This window comes from Muntiacus reevesi, chromosome 2, assembly GCF_963930625.1.
Source record: "Muntiacus reevesi chromosome 2, mMunRee1.1, whole genome shotgun sequence".
Taxonomy (NCBI): domain Eukaryota; kingdom Metazoa; phylum Chordata; class Mammalia; order Artiodactyla; family Cervidae; genus Muntiacus; species Muntiacus reevesi.
In genome coordinates, this window is record NC_089250.1 from 22,170,072 (window position 1) to 22,196,489 (window position 26,418).

The following is a 26,418-nucleotide window of genomic DNA, read 5'->3' on the forward strand; positions in this document are numbered from 1 at the left end:
ATATAATGATTTGTGAAATGATATAAATTCTCACTCCAAAACAACAAATATATAAGGATATGTTTTTTAATATCTAAATTTTTTTAAGAGGGACTTTCCGACACTGTACTTCCAAGGCAAAGGGCCCAGGTTCTATCCCTGTTCAGGTAACTAGATCCCACATGCTGCAACTAAGAGTCTCATACTGCATCTAAAAGATTCTGCATGCCGCAACAAAGATCGAAGATCCCGTGTGCTGCAAATAAGACCCAGTGCAGCCAAAAACAAATAAAAATAAATGTTTTTAAAAAAACAAATAAGAATGATCTTTAAAAAAAAAAGAGAGAGAGAAGTTTATTAAGAGCCCTGGTACTAACAGTCTCTCTCATATCCTTCTCAACTAATCTTATAGATGGAGACAGTTTTTCAAGGGGTCTGCCTGAGTTCTAACCTCAGAACTGTGGAATTTCACCCTCTCCATCTGCTCCTCTTTCCTCAAAGATAAGGAAGCCAGGTCCTTGCTGGTTATAGACTTCGGGGGAAGGAGGGCAAAGGGAGCGCCCAGAGATAAACGACCCAAGGTCAACGGGCCAGTGGAGTGGTCTAGGATGGGATTTTTTCCTCCTTCGAATGAACAGCCACCAGGCAGTGTTCTCTTTTCTTGTATTAACACATCATCACTGTCATCCTCCATGCCAGGAACAATCCTTATAATAATGCCGACACTCTCTCCACTGAAACACTTTTCCTGAGATGCACTGCATTGTCTCATTTGGGAAACTAGGTGGGGGGGAAACTCAGGAAGTTAAATACGTGACTGAGATACTCAGAAGGTCCGCTGCTGACACAGAAAGGGATCATAGATACAATTCAGAGAGTCTGGTCCATCAACGGCAGACGTTTCGTCTCCGTCTAAGTACTGTTCTTAGTATCTGGGTAACTCTGTTAGGAAAAAAACAGCACACTCTCTTGGTGATAGTCTTCACACTCTTTATTGCCTACCAGGCCCTTTACAGTCTTAATTATATCTGACCTGCCTAGATTTAGCCTCCAGTGGCCAGAATCTAGGGTCTGGTCTCCCAATGTTCCAAAGAACCCAGAGAGCAACACAAATACTAGGAAAGCAAAGATTCCCAGGAAAAGGCCTTCCCGAGCAACTCAGAAATGGATGAGCATCGTGGGGACAAGAAATAGGATCTTTTTCCACTGCCACCCTTTGCCTATAAAAGCTTTATTTCTTGTTACTTTAACTAAGTTTCTGACATCATCTCAGGAAAAAGTCTGAGTTCATGCAGGCTTGCAGGAAATAGCCCAGAACCCCACAACAACAGCAGGAAACCAAGAACTCAGTCACCCACCCCAGCCCCCCGCCTACTCCCCAGCAGTTACAATGTCAGTGTTATTAAAAGTAACAGTCAGAGAATCAAAGCCTCACCTGGGCCTGTCTTATCTTTCTATTGCTCCAATCTTCCCCTTCCCATTGTCCCTCCAACCTGTACAAGGATCCATCTCTAGCATTTCCAAAGGTGGCACTGCTGCAGAAACACCTTTCTTGTTGCAGAAACACCCTTCCGTGGTCCCTACTGCCCGCTGTGGCCCAGCCTCAGGGATCATGACCCCGTGGGGTCCTGAGCGGCACAGAGTAGCTGCTGAGGCTAGAACCCTTCACATCCTGTCCCCAGACATTGCAGAGATGGGGCTACTCCTGGGAGAACACACACTTGAAAGAAGAAAAGTGTATTTCAAGACGCACCAGTTATGGTGGGGAAATCATGGCTTCTTGTGCGGCTCTAACATCGGTCAGTTCTGTTTCTGGCTTTCACTTACAAAAAAAGGCAACACTGGTCCACAGCTCTTACCACGTTTTTCACTCACACAAGACAATTTAGGTTTTAATTTTCACGAGAATGTCTTCAACGGGGCTGGAGTGATTCAGCTCTTGAATCTGACCCGTAATATTGTCTCTTGTTCCTAAAGAACTTTCCGGCCTAGGAAGTGCTTCCCGTAGTGCATTTGTTCACCAGGCCCTCGAGGCGGGCCAGGAAGCTGGAGAGGGCTTGGTTTCACCAGGGCTTCTAGCTGCTGGGCAGCAGTCCACACCCACCAGGCCATGCTGCTGTGACTGAGGGGGCATCCCACTCAAAATGAGCCACATTGTACTCTAGTGAAATTGCACAAAATGCAGAGTGACCTTTCAGACTTCGCACACTTTATTCAACAAATATTTATGAAGTTTCTACATTGTGCCACCCTCTAACTAGGCACTATGGACATTGTAGAGAGCAACAAAAGGCATGGTTCCCTTAAATTCTTACGGACGAAATACATATTAATCTATAACCACACAAAGTAAACATAAAGATACAGGATGCTAACTTAGTCAAGGAGAGCTTCCTGGAGGAAGTGACCCCTGCACTGAGATGTGGAGGACTGGGGGCATTGGGAGAGGAGAGAGGCAATAATACCGCAAGGAGAGTGTGGATGGTGAAGGGACTCCAAGAAGGCTGCCTGGGGGAGCATGGGACACAAGGAGCAGGGCAGGATGAGGCTGCAGAGGGAAGGAGCCCAAGTGCAGGGATTTGTAGGGATGGCTTCTGGAGCTGCATCCTTAGCACCAGGGTACCAGGAAGCCATTGAAGGGGAGGATCAGGATGAGGCGGAATACTGTCAAGTATGACACTGTGGGATTATGAGAGGGAAGGAATCAGAATGGGGGAAGGTAAACTAGTCATGATGCTATTGAAGCAATTCACGTGAGAGATGAGAGCCAAAGGGACTCCCCTGGGGGTCCAGTGGTTCCATCCCCGGTCAGGGAACTAAGATCCCACAAGCGGAGCGGCCAAAAAACAAAGAAAGAATGAAAGCCAGGGTGAGTGGTAAGACAAGAGAGGGAGAGAAATGGGAGGGTTCCAGAAATAGAAGGCAAAAACCAAAAGAAGTGAAAGATGGATTGGGTATGAAATGAAGAAGAGAAAGATATCAAGGTGTCCTTTTCAAAGCAGTATTGTGTACTTTGATGACAGTCACTTAAAATATTTGAATGTATGTAAAACCATCACTAATGTCCCCCGAAGCAAGTCCCAGCAGACTTTCTCTTTGTACCATAGCGGAGTTCTCAGACTCGGAATCTGTGAAGAACTCCAACAGGTTCTGACAGTGTACAGAGCACCTGTTACCCTCCAGTGTCTTGTTTATCAGACTTGACTGGTTCTTTAAAGTGCTGAGTGTTGAAGTAACTGGCCCAAGGTAATGACAGAACCACGATTTACTGCTGAAGACAGAAATAGGTAGGAATTGAGACATCACGGCTTAGGAAATTAAGGCACTGCTCTTTCCAGAATCTGAGGGTTAATAATACCATATCAATTTACAGAGGAGAAGTAAAACAACATTCAAACAAAAATTCATTCGCGTGCCAATGAATCACTGTTGAAGGAGAAAGAAGGTGCATTTGTCAGTTCGCTAGAAACATCTTTATACCTTAAAGCAGGGGTCCCCAGCCTCTGGTACCTAATGCCTAATGATCTGAGGTGGAGTTGATATTATAATAACAGAAATAAACTGCATAATTAATGTAATGTGCTTGAAACATCCTGAAACCATCCACTCCCCACTCCGGTCCATGGAAAAACTGTCTTCCACACAACCAGTCCCTCGTGCCAAAAAAGGTTGGGGACCACTGTCTTAAGGTATTTAAAGTTACTTTAAGGTATTTAAAACTGAATCCAGAAATCAACCCAATTGCATGCTGAGGATTAAAGATTTCCCCAAGTTCAAATCAACACCATGAAGTCAGTGCTTTCTATTTCATGCAACAAATATTTATTAAGTGAACTACTTTCTTGTTGTTGTTCAGTTGCAAAGTTGTGTTCAACTCTTTGTAACACCATGGACTGCAGCATGCCAGGCTCCCCTGTCCCTCACTATCTCCCAGAGTTTGCTCAAACTCATGTCCATTGAGTCAGGGATGCTATCTAACCATCTCATCCTCTACTGCCGGGGTCCAGCCTCGGCAGGATCCGGGGGATACCCTCAGGATGAACGGCGTCGGCGAGAGAGAGGAGACACGTGAGACCAGCCTTGATAGGGCCAAGTCTGCGAGGGAGAGAGAGACACAGAGAGAGAGAGAGAGAATGGCCAGACGGGGGTGTTTGCAGGGTCTGGCAGAGTCTGGCAGGTTTTCTCCCTCATGACCTTGTCATGCGTGGGATCTCATGTGCCAGCTCCCGGCATCCTACCTTGGAAAAGTTATTTAACATTTTGGATCTCAGTTTCTACATTAGCAAAAAATGGACACTAATAGTACCTGCTTTCTAGGATTGCTGTGAGGATCAAGTGAGTTAATTGATACGACGGTCTTAGATTAGCTGCTGCCTGGCTGCCTCTTCAATGCTATCTTGAGCCACACTCCCCCAACTAACAAATATCTAATAAAACCTTCTTTTCCTTTTCTCAAAGCTTCCCTAATGCATTTTCCTTCACGAAAACTTTCTGCCTCTGGCTGGCTTATATTCATCCTTCACGTGTTGTAAGGGCAGGAACAGTAGAAAAAGATATAGGGACAAAAGTTACTGCCTCACCATATGCAATATATGTAAGTATGTTTGTGTGTGCAAATGAACACATACATGTACTTGCATACTTGTATATAAGTCAACAGTCCAGTGCTATTAGGATTGGAGGCAGGATCTATACTGGAAGTCAACATTCTAACAGGAATTTGAGACCCTCACACAGGAAGTAATCACACTATTGTCCTCTGAGTTGACCTGACCTTTGTAAGCATATTGGATAAGGAAATGGCAACCCATTCCAATATTCTTGCCTGGAAAATCCCATGGACGGAGGAGTCTGGCAGGCTACAGTCCAAGGGGTCGCAAAGAGTTGGACACAACTGAGCGACTTCACTTCAGTTGTAAGCATATTTCTCTCTGTTGTGGACCATGATGTTTGGGGGTTTTCTTTAATGCTACTGTGAATGTATTAGGGAGTTCCAAGTAAGTGTACCATGGATTATTAAAAGCATGAAAAATCAGCCCTGAAAAGAAAGTTGTAATGATTGGAAGAAAGACAGGACCAACCAATGACCAAATGCCTGCCTCTAGAATGACCAGTAGATGCTATTTGATGGGAGGCTGGGTCTGTGGAGGACGGAGGATACAGCTTCCTTATGTAACAAGACAGAGCATTTTAATAACAATATAGGACACTGAGAACTAGATTTTTGGTGTCTAAAACATTTAAATTGTCCTAGAATTTAGAACCCCTGAGTTGGAATCCTTTCCCTACCACTGTGCCGTGCCATACTGAGTTGCTCGTTTGAGACGCCATGGACTGTAGCCGGCCAGGCTCCTCCATCCATGGAATTCTCCAGGCAAGAATACTGGAGTGGGTTGCTATGCCCTTCTCCAGGGGATTTTCCCAAACCAGGTTTCCCACATCGCAGGTGGATTCTTTACCATCTGAGCCACCAGGGAAGCCCAACCCTACCGCTAAGTAGCAGTTAATCTCTCCAAGTCTCCGTTATTCTTTTCTGCCAAATGGGAATAATGATATCTACCTGCTAGGTTTGTGTAGTTATTTAACCTATCTGGCTGTGTCGGGTCTTAAGTTGAGGCACATGGGATCTTTGTTGTTGTACATGGTGTCTTTAGTTGTGGCACGAAGGCTCAAGAGCAGGTGGGCTTCAGTAGTTGTGGCTCACAGGCTTGGTTGCTCCAAGGCATGTGGGATCCTAGTTCTCCAATAAGGGATGGAACCTGTGCCTACTGCATTGCAAGGCAGACTCTTAACCACTGGACCACCAGGGAAGTCCCCTGTAAAGTCTTAATGAGAAAATAGTTTGTTCCTGGCTTCTAGCAACAATTCAACAAAAGCTGGATCTAGTGTCCACTTCCTACCTTACTCCTCTCAAGATTGGTCAATCAGTATTAAGAAATTATGATCACAAAATATATTTTATTTCTCTTGAAACTATGCATAAGAATCATTGAGTACAAAGAATACTAAAATACCAAATGAAATTAAACTGTAAAGGATGAATTTGGGAAAAAGATGGAGTTTGTTCCAGAACAATCATTTTAAACAAAAACAAATTAAGAGGCAGGAATGGCATCCATAAGATCAATAAAAATGTTTAGGCAGTCAGCACTGTGGCTAATTCACATGGGTGACGGACCAGGCTGCAGAGTTAAATTTAGATAAAGAAACAGACTCTTCCTTAGAGAAAACTTGAACATGAAGGTTGCACCACACATGTTTGAGTGATAGATAGAAATGGAAAAGATCTATGCCTCTTTTGTCCTTATCTTTTAAGGACAGCTGAACAAATGGTACATTCCTCAGGCATAGAGTAAGTGGCAATGAACCATGTGTTTTCCAATATGACCTGGAAAATAAGTGTCAGGGTCTGCAGTGGGACTCACCAAACCCCGGGATAACCTACAACACTGCTATATCGAAATCACAACCGATGACAGAGAGGACTGGTTCCTTTGACATCAGGGGCTTTGTTCATGCACAATTCATTTCTGGGGTCAAACAGTCCATCAAGCTTATGGAGAAATTCCAAAGTCTGATAGATTCTCAGCATTGCAGCAAGAGTGGATTCTAGTTCAAGACTTCAACTCAGACTAAGCCTCTGTAAAATACTTTTGATATTTAAAAAAAGCAAAGAAAAAAAATCTGATAAGACACCCTCCTTGACCAAACTTTAGTCAGGCTCCTCTGAACCTTTTTCTCAGCTTGGCCTCAACCTTTAGAATATTACAACAGTCTTTATGTTGCTCAGTTTTAGAAAAATTCCTGCTAAATTGGTTTAGCAAGGACCCTCACCCTCAATATCTGATCACCCTCCATACTGCATCGAATTTCTCATCTTCTGTTCTTGGCTGGTATCACCTCACCCTGGCCTGCTTCAGCAAGAATCTTAAGTTCATTTAGCCAGAATTCCCCTTTACCTGGATGTAGCTTAAGTAATTTTTCATCCACTGACGCCACTCCTTGGCTATAAATCCCAACTCATCCATTCAGAATGGAGCCTAATTCTGCACTGAGGTCTCTCTACCCTATTACAATTGTTTCTGAATAAAATCTACTTTCATGCCTCTAATTTCTGTCTGGTTCTGGTTTTCTTTAACACTTCCCAGCTGGATCAGTCATCTTTTCCCCAGTGTTGGCTCCAATCACATCCAACTGTTCCTCAAAATCAAATGCACTCTCAGAAGATGAAGATTCCCCACCAGGAAAGATATATGAAAGTCTGTTCGAGTTGTAGGCTTAGGAAAAAAAGCCAAGGGACTTCCCCGATGGTCCAGTGGTTAAGAATCTACCTTGCAATGCAAGGGACATGGGTTTGATCCCTGGTCAGGGAACTAAGATTCCACATGTTAAGGAGCCACTACTAGAGAGTCTGTGTGCCTCAACAAAAGATCCCACATGATGCAACAAAGATCCTGCGTGCAGCAACTAAGACCTGATGCAGCCAAATAAGTAAATAGATAATAAAATGAAATAATGTTAAAGAAAAAAAGAGAGAATATTTACTAAAAAAAAATAAAAAGAAGTCTTCACATTGTTTGAACAAATGGCCCCAGGTGACTACTTTAAAGGTGACAGACAACAACTATTTAACTGTTTATGCTTTGTTTTTTAAAGATTATACGGTCATAGGCCCAGCTCTTGCATCATTAGTTAAGTCACAGATGCATAGCATCCAACGACTTGAACTAACCTGGCTGAGGGTCTTCTTGGTTATCTCCAGTTTGACTTCCTAGCTCACTTTTACAGATTCTCTAAATAAAGCTCATTTTAAAGCCTTTGGTCTCTGACAAAGGGAAGCTCTTTCTGAATGAGCTCTCCTTACCCTCACTCCAGACCAACAATATTCTAAGGAGTTTATTAATATCCTTGCTGGTCATATCCTGGGATGTCAGACCTCACCTTAGACTTTCTTTCTTTGACTGTACCAAGTCCTAGTTGCACCATTCAGGAGCTAGTTCCCTGACCAGGGACAGAGCCTGGGCCCCCTGCATTGGAAGCACAGAGTCTTAGCCACTAGACCACCAAGATGTCCCTCTCTCTCTCTCCCCACAATTTTTTTTAATAATGAATGTGTTTTTATTTCTCTTATAATTTAAAAAATGTGAACATTCTGTAATTCAGCTGCAGCCTTTACTTCCAGGTGACTTCTTCATATATTAATAACAGACTCTTGTTCCAGAAGGCAGTTAGCTTTTCATCATTCTTTCTAGATAACATCCAAAGACAAATCCCATAGGGACAAGTAGATGTACCCAGTGGTCACATACAACCTGAAGTAATTTCGTCATGAATGCTGTGGCCCTGGAGACAACTCCACAGCCAAGGGCAACAGTGAGCCCAGCCACCCTCCCTCTCTCCACTTTTGATTCCCATGAGCGACCCAGTCTCCATTCACACCAGTCACTTCCCAAGCCTGTCCCTACTGCCTCCATCACCAGTTTGTCCTGAAGTCTGACAAGCAGAGTCCTTCATTTCTATTTGAACATCTGTTCCTCTAAATACCCTACAGGCTTTCACCTTCCCCATCTCCATCCCCCAAGTCTTCCATCTGGGACCTCAATCTCACATCCTAGGGTACCCAAGACTCCCCCAACTCCACTTCCTAGTCACTTGTATCCCCATCCCCATTAACAAGGCAAGGTGCCCAAAGCATCATTTGTGACATAACCATTAGACTTTTCTGAATTAAATCTTTTCTTTCTTTTCTTAAACAAAGGGATTATTTACATTAGCAATCAGGGTTTAGATTCCTCTTGCTGTCCAAGACAAGTCTAGATGGGACAGTTTTGGGGTAAGAATTCATTTAGCAAGTCCTAGAAAGCCTGACACGGAGAAGGCAATGGCACCCCACTCCAGTACTCTTGCCTGGAAAATCCCATGGATGGAAGAGCCTGGTAGGCTGCAGTCCATGGGGTCACTAAGGGTTGGACACGACTAAGCTTTTCACTTTCACTTTTCACTTTCATGCATTGGAGAAGGAAATGGCAACCCACTCCATTATTCTAGCCTGGAGAATCCCAGGGACGGGGGAGGCTGGTGGGCTGCTGTCTATGGGGTTGCACAGAGTCAGACACGACTGAAGTGATTTAGCAGCAGCAGCAGCAGAAAGCCTGACAAGTTGCAGGAGCTGTTCTCAGTTCAGATGAGCCCGGTGGTGAGCCGGGGTGCACGCTCTCGGCTGGTGGCCCAGCCGATGGGCCCTCTGGTCTCTTGACAGGCTGTTCAGCCTTCAGGTGTAGCCAGGACTGGGGGTGAAGGCCCCAGAAACCACCCAGACAGCGGGAGCAAGAAACTTGGTGGTCAGGTGAGAGGGCGGCCAGTCCTGAGTATATCTAAAGAGCCTTCTGTTGTTTTCCTTCAAATAACTTCCAAAGGAGGATAGCTTAGAAAAATCTGAGAGCATTCAAAGAACAAAGATGTGAAAGGAGCTGGAAAATAGGACCCATGAGGGCTGGGGAAAAGAAGCTCTGATTCTCAGTCTGAGGAAGAGAAAGTCTAGAGGCCATTTTACAAAGGCCTGCGAGGTTTAAAGGGATATTCCTCAGAGGACTGGAGACCAGCTGTCACCAACTCCAGCGAGGGCCGAACAAAAGGAAATGAGCCTCGGCTTCCACAGGAGTGACTTAAGCTAGAAATAATCTCTGCCAATGAGGTTATCAGGCTTGGGATAAGTTACCGAGGGAGACAAGGGCCTCTCCTCTGGACAAAACACGGAGAAGGCCATCTTCCGGGGCCGGTCAGGTGCAATGCCGTCAGCAGGCAGAGGAGGAGAAGGGGATCAGGGTCCAGTCTCACGGCCGCGTGAGCCTAGGTCTTTTACAAACAGCTGGTGCTTTTGTGCAGCAGCATAATAGTTTTTTGGATGCCGGCATTTGCAGAACCGAGCCAGGGGAGAGGTAAAAGAGAAGGTATGCGAGGAATGAGAAAAAGGAAGAGAAACTGAATCGTTTTCCCTGGGAGAACGAAGGAGAGACTGCAAATAACCAAACGCGGGCCCTTAGTAACTGTCAATTTCTCCAGTAAGAATCTCTCAGTTTTTCATATGAAAATTAGCTTCCTTATAAATACACTAATTGGCCATTCTTTTCCTTTTTTTCCTGGTTTCCTGGTATCCCTTTGTATGCCCCGTTTACACCTTCAGTTTCCTACACCATAAAAGCCACAGACAGATTTTTGCTATTGAACCCAAGGCTTTACAAATCCAAAGCCAGAATGTGTGGTATGACAGGACCTGTCTATTTAAACTCAAACCTAGCATCGAATCCCTAGATATTTTTCTTGTTTTTAATTCCTTAAGACCTTCGGGTGTCTCTCCGACCAAGCTTTTCAGTCCTGTTCAGTCCAACACAGAAGGCTGACTCCTGTGTCCCCAGAGCAGCGTCGAGGGACAGGGGTGCCCACCAGGCCGAAGTGCCCAGAAACACTCTCCGTGGACGCGGGGCTGCAGGGGCCAGCCAGCAGCCGCCCTCCCAGTGCGGCCGGGTGACACCATCTGTCCCTGGCATCTGCTCCCGCTCAGAGCAGACCTGAGGACGATAGACGGAAGGACACCTGTCTCAGCCGCAGCCGGCGTCCAGTGGTCTGCCCCTGGAGCAGCCACCGGCAGGACCGCCTTCATCAGGAGCTGCAAAGGTGGGTACCAGGCAGTGAGTCCCAGTAGAGACGGGTCTTCTCTGCCTTGTTTGCTGGCTGTGTCCCTGGTGCCTAGAACAGTGCCCTGTGCACCGAGGGAGTATCAGTGTGGACACTCGGCGACAGAACAAACAGATGCCAGAGCACGAAGGGCCCTGGACACCATCCATCCCCACCCCTTGTTCCAGACAAAGCTCAGCACAAGGCCTTTCTCAGGCTTGTCACAGTCCTTGAAGACCTATCTGCGCTGTCTCATTTCCTCACCACTGGCAATAAATACCTTCTCTGGGACTTCCCTGGCGGTCCAGGGGTTTAAACTCAGCTTCCAATGCAGCAGACATGGGTTTTATCCCTGGTTGAGGAAGTAAGATCCCAGATGCCTTGTGGTCAAAAAAAATTTTTTTTAATAATAATATGAATAAATAAGTACCTTTCAGAAGCAGTAGTCCACACTAAAATGTTGTTGTTCAGTCACTAAGTTGTTTCTGACTCTTTGTGACTCCATGGACTGTAGCCCACTAGGCTCCTTTGTTCATGGGATTTCCCAGGCACAAATACTGGAGTAGGTTGCCATTTCCTCCTCCAGGATATCTTCCCAACCCAGGGAGCAAACCCATGTCTCCTGTGTCTCCTGCATTGGCAGGCAGGTTCTTTGCAACTGAGCCACCTGGGAAGTTCACGCTAACATGTTACTGGGTACTAATGAGTTAATGTGTGTGAGTCTGTCTGTCTGTTGCTCTGTCTCTGTCTCTCTCTCTTGGACTCTAGGCCTGAAGCTGACCTTCCCCTAGCCCCCTCTGCACCAACCCCTCCTTACTGGGTGATGGGCATTCACCCCAGAGGCAGAAAAGAAAGGATTCTCCTCCATCGTGCCAGAATTCTTGAGCTGGTGCCAAGAGACAGCCTGCTGGAGAAGAGCCAGGCGAGATGGGGTTTCACATGTCGACCAAGGACAGATTTCGCCAGCCACCCCGGAACACGTATGCACACAGCCCTGTCCAAGTCGAGTGAACACAGAGGAAGCCCTCACAAGATAAGGAAGCAAGAGAGTGGCACTCGGGGGCCCCAGGAAGCCCTGTCGTCACCCCAACCTGGGGCTGCCAGCAAGCCTGTGCCAGGGGAAGCGGGCTGGGCCACCAGAGGTGATGCTGAGGTGAGGTGCAGGGTAAAAGCCTCTGACTGCTGGCAGTACCAGCCCTCAAACTTGGCCATGTATGCACAGAACCACCAGGGGCTTTTGAAAAACAGACCCACTGCGCCCAGGTTCAGATCTACCAACTGCATCAGAGTCTGTTTTTTAAAATGCTGCGATTCTCATGTCCAGCCCAGTTCAAATAACTGCCATACTGGCTGACTGACATACATTCTCTCCCTAAACTCCTCTTTCCCTGTGATAGGGAATTTGGTGCCTCGAGTTACACCAGTAGACGATCAGCATCACTGGGGCTTTCATGGCTTTTCTACAGTGAGTCTGGCTTTGCTCCTCTGGGTCACATCCCTGAGCCAGCATCTCCACTGACTGCCTGAGGTGAGCTCGCCTTTTCCTCTGTTATGAGTTAGGAGATGAAAGGCAAGTGCAAACATTTGTCTGTTCGATTCAGGAAACCCCAGCACCCTCTCTATCTTGGAGAAGAGCTTGCCAAAGTGGGTCAGCCGCACTCCTTTATCTCAGGAGCTGAGGGTTGTGGTGGAGAGCTGGACTGTAGACGGCTGAGCGGGAAGAGAAAGCTGATGGATACAGCATTTCTACAGGTGGACAGGATCTTTGTTGAGACAAGGAGGATTTTACTCAATCAGAATCAGAAAGGGAAAATTCCTTTCACTGCACCTGCAGGCTCTGGTACCAAGTGTGTCCCAGGCAAGGGAACCTTTCTAGATTTCTGGGGTTATCTTTCTTGGTTTCACCACTCAGCTGCCTCCCTCTGGTGCTTATTCACCTGGAAATGGGCTCTCAACTGATTCCACAGGATGGAGCCCTGCACTTGTGCTCCGGTCTGAGGATCCGAGGCTCCATCTCTTTTTGTGGCCAAGGGACCCTTTGACAGCTGTCCCCTGACCCCGGGGGCTTCCCAGGTGGTGCTAGTGGTAAAAGAACCCGCTTGCCAATGCAGGAGTCATGAGATGAGGGTACGATCTCTGGGTCTAGAAGATCCCCTGGAGGAGGGTATGACAACCCACTCCAGTATTCTTGCCTGGGGAATTCCATGGACAGAGGAGCCTGGTGGGCTACAGTTCATAGGGTCACAAAGAGTCAGACGTGACCAAAGCGACTTAGCACCCATGCCCTGACTCCAGGTCCTTTCTGGCTTCTCTTGTCCCCTCTCTGGCCCTGAATCCTAGCCCCCGTGCCTCCCAGCCTCGAAACCACTGCTGCCAACTCCCTGGGTCACATTTCTCCCCCACTGACCTCAGCCCCACCTGTTGGCTCTTGCTTGCTCTCCATGACCCTGGTCACCTGCCCTCAGAAATGTCACTTCCCCTCTGTCCCCCTCATCTCCTGATATCCCCCTCTGCCTGCTTCATCTTCTACTGTTTCCTTCATCTGTCTCTCTTCCTGCCCCCACCCCTCCCCTTATTCTGTCTCTCATGGGAGCACTGGATGATATGAATTGTAAGTGGAAGGCACAAATTCAGAGGATTTCATGTATAAATGGCACTGTTTTCTTTATTTACTATGACTGTCAGGCAATTAGTTGCCTTTAACCAGTGACTTCTCCCAAAACAATGCCTTTAAAATATGCCCTTTAAATGTTTTCATCTCTATAAGATTTCTGTTCCTTAATAATAAGGGTGGTTGCTGTTTCTTTTATAGACCCAAAGAATTCAAGAATGTACATTTATACGAATTCTCAGCATTCACCAAGCCTCTTAATTACCTAGGATGCTTTTTAAAAGAACACAATGCCTGGTCTCCACATCCAGGTATTTCCATTCAGTCAGCCTGAAGTTGGGCTCTGCATCAATATTTTAAACACACTTCCCAGGAGAGGCTGATGTGCAGAAAAGCTTGAGAGTCACTGATTTATAGGAAAATCACTCATGATAAATGTATATTCAAATAGTCAATTCCTGAGAGTCTTGATTTAAAGCAGTGGCTCCTAACCAAATCCAACTGAGGCAAAGCAAAAGATCTTAAATCCTGCCCTATCCCATCCACTCCCAATTACCAATAGAGAAGGACTCTGGGATAAAGAATTGAAAGGCAACAAACCCGTGATTTTACGTCTAAAGCAATGTTATATGTATCTTAAAGGTAACCCAGACATTTTCTAATTTGCTTGTGTTTTATACGTGATTCAAATAACACAAGTTATTCAGAGAACACAAATTCACTGGCAGCATATCACCAATGATTTGTTCCTGAAGAAGGAAATGCTAGGAGGGTTATATAATCATTCACTTCACCAATAAGCATATAGATGAATATGTGGATTTAAGGACTTGTTACTGGGACATAATAGGCCAAAACTACTGTTTATAACAAAATGCACCAAAATCAAGGTGCTGGCTGACTCAGTTCCTGGTGAGTGCTCTCTTCCTGGCTTATAGACAGCAGCCTTGTCACTGTGTTCTCATGTGGCCTTTCCTCCATGTGTGTGTGTCTCTGTGCGTATGGGTGTGTGTGTGTACACATGCGCGCGCGCACACACACAGAGAAAGAATACAATTTCTGGTGTCTCTTCTTGTAAGGACACTAGTCTCATCAGATCAGGGCTCTACCCATATTACTTCATCTAACCGTAAGTACATCTGAAGGCCCCATTTCCAAATACTCATTGGGTGTCAGGGCTTCAACTTAACAAATTTTGCGAGGACACAAACATTCAGTTCATAACCCCAAACTTTTATGATCATTAGGAACCCCTTAAATTACTCAACTAAAACAAACCCAGGAACTTCCCTGGTGACCCAAAAGTTGAGAATTCACCTGCCAATGCAAGGGACATGGGTTCGATCCCGGGTGCAGGAACTAGGATCCAACATGCAGCAGGCAACTAAGCCGGAATGCCACAACTACTGAGCCCACATAGGAAGATCCCATGTGCTACAACTAAGATGTAATGGAGCCCAAAATAATAAAAAATAAATAAATGATAAAAAGAAACAAAACCAAATTCCCAATACCTGCCCGTGATGTTCTGATTGCAGAAGGTGGAGCTGGGAATCATCCAGGGTGATTGTGATGATTAGACAAGTTTGTGAAACAATGACCTGCCTTTCAGTGTCTAAGTGTGAATTGACTTTCTCTCCATCCAGACTCTTTCTCTAGTCCTGGCAGGCTAGACTGTTTGGACACCATCATACCCAGAACATTTTCATCTTTCCCAACTGAAGCTCTGAACCCACTAAACACCAGCTTCCTATTCCCCCATCCCTGGCAACCACCATTCTTCCTTCTTACTTCTGTGTCTATGAATTCGACTACTCAAGGTACCTCCTGTAAAAGGAATCATATATTTGTCCTTTTGTGATTAACTTATTTCATTTAGCATAATGTCTTCAAGGTTCATGCACATCATGGCATGTATTGTAATTTCATTCCTCTTGAAGGCTGAATATTCCATTGTCTGCATACATTTTGTTTATTCATTTATCCACCAATGGGCACTCAGGTTCTCCTACCTTTTGGCTATTGTGAACAATGCTGGTTATGAACATGGGTGTACAAATATCTGTTCAAGTCTTTGCTTCTCATTCTTTTGGGTTTATACCCAGAAGTGGAACTGCTGGATCCCATGGTAACTCTGTGTCTAAGTTTTTGAGGAACTGCCATACTGTTTTCCACAGCAGCTGTACTATTTTGCATTCCCTCCAGCAGTGCACAAGAATTCCAATTTCTCCACATCCTCATCATTATTTGTTATTTTCTATTTTTTTAAAAAATAATAGCCATCCTATGGTTATAAGGTGGTATTTCCTTGTGGGTGTAGTCTGTATTTCCCTCATTATCAGTGAAGAGTTTTAAGGAACTGTAAAAAACGTAAGCTCCAAAGGGAAAATGTAGCTCCAAAGATTTAGGTTGGAAGAGGATCTCAGAAAACAGACAAATGTGCAGAATCACAATAGAAGAGAGAGAAATGATATGGGAATGCAGTCTTACAGATGCTAATTTCCAAAACATGCTTTAAAAATAAACATAATGCTATCTTAAACAAAACAAAATCAGGAGGGTATCGCTGCCCCTGAGGTATAATAAGAAACTGAATTGCCATGAATACGCACACAATGTACTCAAGCTATATATAGCAAATCAAGAAATAACTATGGCAACATCTCTCCCATATATACATTTTTAAAAAGGATCAATTTATTCATTTACCACGTTAAAAATTCAGAGGAAATTCAATCTACCATGAGATTACTTTCACAGTGATAAATCAAATTGATAAAAATTGTCTTGTAGCTTGTTGAAAGACAAGAACAAAAATTCCACGTGTCACTTTAAAACATCAAAACCTGCGTTTTGTCAGCCAACATTCTTTGGCCAGAAGATCTACAGGTTTTGGGTTATGCAAGATTCCCTAGGAGAGGAATCCAGATATGAGATTAGCAATAGAAAGCTTGACATCAGGTGAGGGAATGTTCCAGAAAAACATTAGTGTCTAACTTCCTTCCCCACGTACATATAAAGGAGTATACATTCATAATACAGCCATAAATTTAAGAATGCAGACTAGTTTAGCCTAAACAGATAGGTAAACACACTTAGACTATTTGTTTTGATTTTATTTGTTTGTTTATTTTTTGGCCATGCCGCAGGGCATGTGCTATCTTAGTTCCCTAACCAGGGATTGAAGCCGTGTTCCCTGCACTGAAAGCACAAGATCTTAACCACTGGACCGCCAGGGAAGTCCCAGGTAAACACACTTAGAATTGGCTTTTGAAAACACACTCTAAAGGGAACTGATACTGCAAATTCTGTACAAAATACAGTATAAAAACAATATTTACTGTGAAGTACACAAAGTCGGCATTATTTTCTTTTCTTTCTCAGAAGTAGTCAGTTACAGTCCCCCATTATTTGACCAGCCACTTAAGTCGTATGCTTCCCCCTCCCTTCTCAAATCACATTATTGTCTTAAGAGGTCAAAAATAAAGCCTTTAGAATGGCCTGGAGTTTGCATTTCTAGTGAGTAACAGGTCAGAGTTCCATACGGATCATCATTAGTGAGGCAACTTGGTTTCAAGCTGATGTCAATTCAAACTTCCTCTGTTGAAAAAAAGCTGCAGGCAGGGGTGCCAGGTTGCACACCTGTGACGATGAATCGGCCTGACTGCTGGGGCTGCAGATGTTTCTTCAACTTGGCTGCGGCTGAAACAGCAGTCTTTGTCAGTAAAAGAAGTGCAACCCTTGAGTGCCTCACCCAGTGGATAAATATGAGGGGAAATGATAATGGGAGGTGAGGGCCCTCCCGGTGGTCAATAAGACCTGGGTGTCTGTGAAAAGTCAAGGAGAACCAGAGAACCAGGGTACTGAAGGAAACAGATGGTCTCTCCTTTCTGGGCAAGCAGTAGAATCATTTACCCTCATCAAAATGAGCATATTTTCTCTCTCTCTTTTTTTTTTTATTTTTAATTTTTTTTTCTCTTTTTTTTTAAACCACTTTAACCATTTGTATTTCTTTTTATTTTTAAAATTTTTATTGGAGTATAGTTGATTTGCAATGTCAAAATGAGCATAATATTTTCTGAGCTCAGCTCCTACAACCAAGATTTCTGTTGGGATAAACTTCCTGTAGCCTATGATTAGTAGTTTTGTCAAAACTCTTTGATTAGCACTTGGCCCTTCACCAAGAGGAAAGAGACATGATCTAATCCATCAGTTCCCCTGCCTGGGTGGGATGGCAGGTATTTCCCTCTATGGGGACGGATGAATCAGATCATCTTAGCCTGGCATCATTAAACAACCAAATTACAAAATGAACTCCCTTTGTTCCCATTTCTGTGGTCACTAAGCAACTTCCTCTTCCAGAATTTGACTTCCCACGTAACCTGCCTTTGCTGTCGGCCAAGACTGCTAGTATACAGTCCCCTTGGCCCTTTTAGTCATAAGAAATTGGCAGTTACTTTGGCTTTTCCATCGCTCTTTAAGTGTGGTTCATGGGACTCCACCCCTGAGAAACATTCCACTCCCCACAGTTCACAGATTGATAAATTAGGTTTCTGTGCTTCCCAGGCTTAAGAGGATAGTACCATGGGATCAGTTGAATCTGCAGATGCAGAACTGTGGAGACTGATGGCCAACAATGGGACTTGAGTATCTGTGGGTTTCGATATCCACAGTGGGTCTTGGAACCAATCCCCCAAGGGTACCAGGGGAAAATGGGGCCCCTAACCCCCACATTGTTCAATGATGAGCCACTCTAGTTTTCAGTTGACTTACAGTCCCTCTGCCATACTTCCAGAGGCAGGAAATATGTTTATTCATCTCTGATATTTCAAGGATACCCAAGATATATTACAGAATGGAAAGTGAAAAATGCAACGTAAAAAAATAAGAGACAAAAATACCATTTCTTTGTGTTTTTAAGTATATGCAAGTATGTATGTGTGCTAAGTCACTGCAGTCATGTTTGCCTCTTTGCTACCCTATGGACCACAGCCAGCCAGGCTTCTCTGTCATGGGATTCTCCAGGCAAGAATACTGGAGTGGGTTGCCATGCCCTCCTCCAGGGAATCCTGATACAGGGATCAAACCTGGGTCTCCTACATCTCCTGCATTGGCAGGCAAGTTCTTTACCACTAGCATCACCTGGGAAACCCATGCATGTATACACATCCAAAATTTTTGGAAGGATAAACAAGAGGCTATTATCAGGATTGACCTCTGGAGATGGGTGGGAAAGCAGGAAAGGAGATTTGTACCTTTTCTGTTTTATCTTTTGTGTTTTACCATGTCATATATTAATTTTATAATTAAAAGAAGTGAAAAGAAAGTTATATGTTTAATGATATATAAATGTTAAGATCACTCATCTGATCAAAAGAGGAAATTTGAGAATCTCCAAATCTAATCCAACTGACTAGAGCATAAACAGCATGACTAGATGTGATTCTAACATAAGGAGTGTACAGCTTAGACCATTTTGATGAGGATGTTTTAGCAGAAGAAGGATGGAGACCAGAAAAATCAGAGTCTCAAGGAGGAAGCATGGTCAGTGTTTATCCGGTACTGTCCGAGTAGAGAGCCACTAGCTATGAGAATGTGGATATGCTGGTTCCTTGAGAGCGGGACTCCACTGTGGGGAAGGAGCAGCTCACCAGATTCACCACATCTGGATGGAATGTTCTTGACTACCCAAATCCCTTTGCTCTAATTCCATGCTCACTAAACGCATCACTAGCTGCCTGAGTGAATAATGCTGAAATCACATTGTCTTAAAGCAATGGAACTTTCTGTCTCATGTCACACTCCAGGGACAGTGGGGGGTCACAGGTAAGCTCCACACAGTCCTTCAGGGACTCAGGACTGTCTAATACTGTGGCTCCATCCTCCCCTGAGTCCTTGGAGCAGGTGAAAGGGTAAAGGTAAAGAAAGTACACCCACTGTTCAGACTCTTGGCCTAGAGGTAACACCTCACTTTTGTTCACATTCCAGTGGGAAGAAGTTTCAGCCCCCATGCCCAGCACGGTGAGAATATGGACATGGGTAAGCCTCAATCAATTTTTCAATGATTAACTTGGCTTGCCTGAAATTCAAATCTAGAAAGGGGAGCCTTAAACAATGTACACGAGCATTTCTATCCCCAGGAAGCCATGTCTCCTATCCTAACGCATCATCTTTTTAGTTTATAATTCTACCATGTGGACTTTCCTGGTGGCTCAGATGGTAAAGAATCCGCCTGTAATGTGGGAAACCTGGGTTCAGTCCTTGGATTGGGAAGATCCCCTGGAAAAGGGAATTGCAACCCACTCCAGTATTCTTGCCTGGAGAATCCCCATGGACAGAGGAGCCTGGCAAGCTACAGTCCCTGTGGTCACAAAGAGTCAGACACAACTGAGCAACTAACACTTCTATCATGACTTTACTTTTATTGCAACTTACCCCCAAGAACTTATCCATATCTCTATAAAAAATAAATAAATGATCCAGTAGTTAGAACTCTGTGCTTTCACTGCCAAGGACCCAGGTTCAATCTTAGTCTGGGAACTAAGATCCCACAAGCCAGGCAGTGCAGCCAAAAAAAGAAAAAAAAAACTGTTCCTGAATTTGTAAACTTGAGGAAATAGTTTTTGACCATGGTTGAATCATCAGGATACTGCAAACCTGTAAGATCCCTTCTTTTTTTTTTTCTTGAGATCCTTTCTAATTGGTCAGATGAATCAAACGTCACAATCTCTTCATCACTCCTTTCTAAAACTTCAGCTTTTAGAAAGAACTGTTCTAAGAATTGTCAGCTTCTGCTCATAGGACAGAATGACTTGGAGTTTGCCTGGACAGGGAAATAACTTTTCAAGTTCAAATTCCCTGTAAGTGACTAAATGGCAAAGGGTAAAGTCTTCACATAGGCCAAGGGTATTAGTATCCAAGGATGGCTGCAGCAAATCACCACAAACACCACGGAGTGTAAAATAGATAGAAGACTCTTAGAGTCCCCTTGGACAGCAACAAGATCAAGCCAGTCAATTCTAAAGGAAGTCAACCCTGAATAATCACTAGAAGGACTGATACTGACGCTGAAGCTCCAATCCTCTGGTCACCTCTGGTCACCTGATGCAAAGAACTGACTCATGGAAAAGACCCTGATGCTGGAAAAGATTGAAGGTAAAAAGAGAAGAGGGCAGCAAAGGATGAGATAACTGGATGGCATTGCCAAGTCAACTCAAGAATCTGAGCAAATCCCGGGAGGTAGTGAAGGAAAGGGAAATCTGGTGTGCTACAGTCCATAGGGTCGGACACAACTTAGCCATTGAACAACAAGAGCGGAAAAACGCTGTGTAGCACTGGGAGCTCAGCTCAGAGCTCTGTGATGACCTAGAGGGGTTACGGGTGGGGGAGGTCCAAGAGGGAGGGGATGTATGTACACACATACCTAATTCACTTTGTTGTACAGCGGAAACTAACACAACACTGTAAAGCAAATACATTCTAATTAAAAAAAAAATAGACATTTTGGAAGCAGGAAGCCTGCGATCAGGGTGTTGGCAGGATGGCATGCCTCCAAAAGCTCTGGGGGGAAAGTCTTCCTGCTTCTTTCAGTTTCTAGTGCTTCCAGATGTCCTGTGGCTTGAAGGAGCATCACCCTAATCTCTGTCTCTGTCTCCACACGAGCCTCTCCTCCTCTGCCTTTATGTATTCCACTTTTCTGCCTCATTTAAGGAGACTCATCCTTGGATTCAGAGCCTACCCAAACCCAGGGTGATCTCATCTCCAGATTCTTATCATAATTACATCTTCGGAGACTGTTATTCCAAATAAGACCATAATCTGAGGTTCCAGGTAAACATATCTTTCGAAGGGACACCTTGCAGTTCATTCGACCAAGTAAAAGGTTTCTTGTTCAGTATCACGTTCCATTCATAAAGGCCCTTAGCAAGTGCTGTGTGGATTACCCAGGGTCTCTTGCTTAAAGGATGCTACATGGTGACTAATGCCGGGAGGGGGAGCCAAGGGTTGCAGGCAGTCTCCCCAGAACACAGGGCAAACGCCAAAGCAGAAATGCTATTCTGTGTCTTCTAAATATTGAAATTACTTTTCAGTCTTTCAAACTTAAAAGACTGCCCTGAGCTTTTATATTTGGCTATAGTGTCAAATCCCAACAGAATACATGGCAACCAGCCTTTTTGTGACCAAGGGTTTCCCTGTTCACTTAGGGCAGGAGATGATGACAGCTCAAGCCTTGACCGGAATAGGAGAGGGGACCCTGTGGCAGACTATGTTCAGGAATCCTGGTTCATAAAGAGAGTGGTTCGAAGTACAGGCAGATGGCAAGGAGGACAACAGAGCAGCATTGGGTGGCAATCCCTGACTTGAGATTTCAGGGTCTACTGGTGCAAACTGAGAGGTCATCGGCCACCTCTCTAGACTTCTTATCATCATCTGCAATGCTGTTTCCCACATCAGAATGTTCTTTGCATCCAATTTTGCTACTATCACACCATCCAGAGTAAAGAGACAACTAGATCCTTACACGGCACTCACAGTTATTGGAAGCCGTAATGAAGAAGACAAACAGAATAAGCTTAATGTGATGTGACACTTCTAATTGTATTGCTTTCTTTTGGCAACCTCCTTTACCATTTAGGGCTAGACACCATGATATATATGCAGGGAGGAAAAGAACAGTATCGATCTCTATATCCAGTGACTTCATGCCTCCTCCCATGGGGCACGAAAGCTTTTGTATAGCCAAATTCTCCATATTCGCAGCAGCCTAAGAAAAGTTGTTCTTATCATTCTTATATAGTGCTTTCTTCCCAAGAACCTTAATATTTACTCCATAAAGCGCTTCATTTCACTCTCATGCCATCCTGAAGGTAGGACATGTTATTGTCACTCTCTTTTTTCAGATAGAGAAACAAAGACAGGAATGAAGGAGCTAGCAAGGGAAAGGGGGAGGATTAACATATGGAGAACATAAGAGGCTTATCTAAAGTACTGTAATAAGATCAGTAACCAGGACCCATAGCTTGTTCTCTAGGCCAAACTAGCATGTCTGCTAAAAGATCTGACACAAAGAATACATTAAATGACCCCACAACAAAGAAATCTGACAAATCCAGGGTGTATTCATTAGGTAGGACAAATGACCTGGTTTTACCAACAAATCAGTGAAAGCAGGAAATGGGAGATGAGCACTGATACAGGGGGAAAAAACACTTAAAAGAAAAATCAAATGCATTGTGAGGACCTTGTTTAGATACTAATTTGAAAAAACCAACTGTAAAAATACCTGTTAGGAGTGATCAGGAAAATTCATTCCTTACCTAGAAAAGCATCCATGGAGGAGAGCTGGGCAGGCTGGAGGGGAGGGGCAGCCCACAGGCTGAGCAGATGTCATAGTCCTTTTCTTAGAGGAGATCTCCTCAGGCTTCGTTTCAGGGAGTTCATTCAGCTGCTGTACAGAGGGCAGGCTTGAAGACCAGAAGGTGCCCCAAAGAGATGGGACGAGATTAGCAGCCTTAACAAGAGTTTGTACGAAAAGATAAGGAAGTACCGACCACAGGCCAGGGTATCAGAAGGAACTGTACAGAGAAGGAGACTGAGGAGCAGTATATTTAAAAGAGGGGAAAATGGGGCTCTGGGATTTATGTCTTCAGCTCTTGCCCATCTAACAGTCCAGTGTGGGACTTCCAAGTGGGTTTACCCCTGTTCCAGGCGTGAAGATGGCAGTTCTTCAACACAGGGTTTCCAGGGTCATCCAAGCTGTAGCCAGGCCAGACTGTAAGAAACGGAGGAAGAGTTGAGTACAGGACCAGAAGTTCCCTGGTAAACAAGTGAATCAGAAGTTGCTCCCAAAAGACTTCCCTGATGGTCCAGCAGCTAAGACTCTGAGCTCCCAGTGCAAGGGGCCTGAGTTTGATCCCTGGTCGGGGAAATAGACCCCACATGCTGCAACTAAGTCCTGATGCAATCAAATAAATAAATACATTCTTTTTTAAATTGCTTCCAAAACTTGCACACAGGCTCCATTAATGAGCGCTGCATCATGTGGCCAATCTTTGCTGTAAAGATTCAGGAAGGGGAGTGGGAAACACATTCCCTGGAAATGCAGCCAAGATCTCCAGCACCATTCTAATACTAAGGAAGAATGGGAGGATAGAGTTTGGCAGACAACTAGGAGTCTTCACCACTACTTTTCTTCACTAGTGATGCCTGACTTCTTCTTTATTTTTTTTTTTTACAAAACCAAGTACCCAGCTTATTGCTAGACTAGATTAGTGTTTATTCCAAATTGTGATTAAGATATGTGAATTGCTTACATATTTACCTTGTATAATAAAAAATTAACATTAACATGTTAGCATATAATCTGTTTTCTGAATTTTTTGATACTACATTAATATTGAAATAAGTAGACATTAATAGGCAGTGCACATACTTAATATATCTTTGATTTTTTCTCTTTTAGGATCATACTTAATTCTTTAATGTGTATGTAAGTGTCGGAAGCAAAAGAGTGGTAAGCAGGTACAATGACATATAAGAGAGTAATATAGGAAAGAATTATAGTACATTTCATTTATTAGATTCCCACTATTTTCATCTGTACTGTCACTGCAGAGGGCATGGTTTCAATCCTTGGTTCAGGAAACTAAGATCCCACATGCCTCACAGCATGGCCAAAAAAAAAAAATTTATTTTCAAGTATAAGATTGCTTTGAAAAAATACCTACGTACTGTGTGAAATAACCATTTTTTTCTCCACTACCTTCTCAACAAATTTAAAGAAGCCAAGAGTGCGGTTGCCAAAGAAATGAAAGGCATCTTGATTTTCCTGAAGTGGGATGGCTTGTGGTTTGCTGTTGCTAAAAGCGAGTAAGATATAAATATACATAAGTATGACATAGCCAACAGGCTGTGCTGTTGTCATGTGGTTGGAAGGAAAGTTCAGGGCACATACAAGGCTCAAGACGACCTTCAAGGAGATCACGGTGTCAGGATTCTGCCAGGTCACACACAAGGGAATAAAACGTAGACTGACAGCTAAAATCTTCCTTCCCCCAGTAATCTTGTGCCACCTCTGTCATAAATAGAAACAACAGCACAGGAAATATCTGGTCCTCTCACTGGGGATTGCCAGTTCCAACTTGGCTAATTGCTAGAGTTTCTGTAAAACAAGGACTACTTCAGAAACCTCATTATGAAAAGAGACATTTTCATTTTACAGGTCCACGAGGCAAGCATCGCCCATACCCAGATGTGATCTGGTCTCTGTTAGAAGAACTCTGGCAAGTTAAATAGGCTGTGTCTTATCCTTTGAAGCAGCTAAGAGTGCCTCTAAGCTCACGGCAATGCTGGGAGGTGCCAGAGGTGACTCTCAGGGTAAAGGTTTGTAAACAGGGAAGATGCTCCCTAACCCACAGTGTTATCACTGCAGTTGTTAACAAGATAAATACCCTCTACCTTAACTCTCCCCAAATTCACTGCAGAGCTTATTGAAGTCCCTGATACACTGTGCTAGGTGCCTGGGGTGCTGTTCAACGAGGGAGAAGAGTTCTGCAGATGGACGGAAGAGGACAGTCCCTGGGGAACAGTCCAGGCCAGCTTCCAGAGAAGGAGCCAGGATATCCGGCCTAAAGATCAGGAAGGGCTCCCAACCACGGCTGCTGTAGCTGAAGCAGACAGGGAGCAAGCTGCTAGCATAGGTTGGACCCGGAAAACAATGGATGATTTACATGTGACTTGTGGTCACATGTTTAATTATTGGGTTGATAGGAATTAAACATTGAGGTAGGTTTAACAGCCAGATGTCTAAAGTACTTAAAAAGGGACTCCACATACTTTTTTGGTCATAATTAAAGCCTCGAACGCACAGAAGTTTGGTTTTGTAAATGGGACCAAATATTAAATCCTACACTTGAAATGTTGAGATCTGCTAGATTTCTCCTTTTTACTATTTATTAATTTATTTGGTTGCTCTAAGTCTTAGCTGTGGCACACGGGATCTTCGATCTTCATTCTGCATGTGGGATTTTTTTCATTGACGGCATTCAAACTCTTAGTTGCAGCACATGGGATATAGTTCCCTGACCAGGGATTGAACCCTGGGCCCCCTGCGTTGGCAGCTCAGAGTCTTAGCCACTGGACCACTAGGGAAGTCCCTACACTTATAAACAAAATAAATATATAACTTGATCTTAAGAGAAAGAATTTGACTTTTTTAATATTGCCTAAATGAACAACTGTTTTGAAAATCAGAGTAAATGCCCAAATGCACTCCTTGTGGACACAACTATCCTTAGAGACACCAAACATTTCTTCTTTAACACCAGGACAGTACTAAGCAAAAAACTACAGTGATGAGATGGGATTCCTTGCTCTTGTAACCCTTATAGCCTAGGAAGGGAGAGCAGACAGTAATGAGGCAATAGTGGATGTAAAAGAGACACGCAAAAGTTGTGTTGTGGACTTCCCTGGTAGTCCAGAGGTCAAGACTCCATACTCCCAATGCAGGGGATCCAGGTTCGATCCCTAGTCTAGGGAACTGAGATCCCACATGTTACAAAGAAGACTAGGTACAGCCAAATGAATTAATCAGTTAATTTTTTTTTTTTAAAGTGCAACTGGAGCTTGAATAATGGGGCATCTAGACTGGGAGTCAGAGAACTGAGGACAGGCATGAGTTGGTCCAGCAGATGGAGTCGGGTAGGTGGTTCTGTCCAAGCAAAAGGAAAGAAATGGGATAGCCATGGCTACCAGTAATTCAGCATTCCTGAATCAAAACTTGAGTGGGAAACAGGTACAGATGAAGCCAGATAAGTAGACAGAGACTGGATCAGAGGCTGGATCATGAAGGGACTTGTGTCCTGGGGAAAGGCATTTGTTTTAACCTGTAGGCAGTGGTGAGACATTAAAGAATTTCCATCCGATTTGATCCAATTTGCCTGTTACAGAGTTCACACTGGGAGAACAAAAGCAAACTGAGATGAAAGACAGGAAAGTGATTGAAGTCCAGGTAAGAGATAGTGGAGAGGGAGAGGGAAAATGAAAGCAGAAAACATAAGATCAGGCTAAGGGTGAAATTAGTGCCCGAAGTACACATTCTCTTGGGCAATGTACAACTTGCTGCAAAATTTATCAGATAGAACAGACAGGAGGGA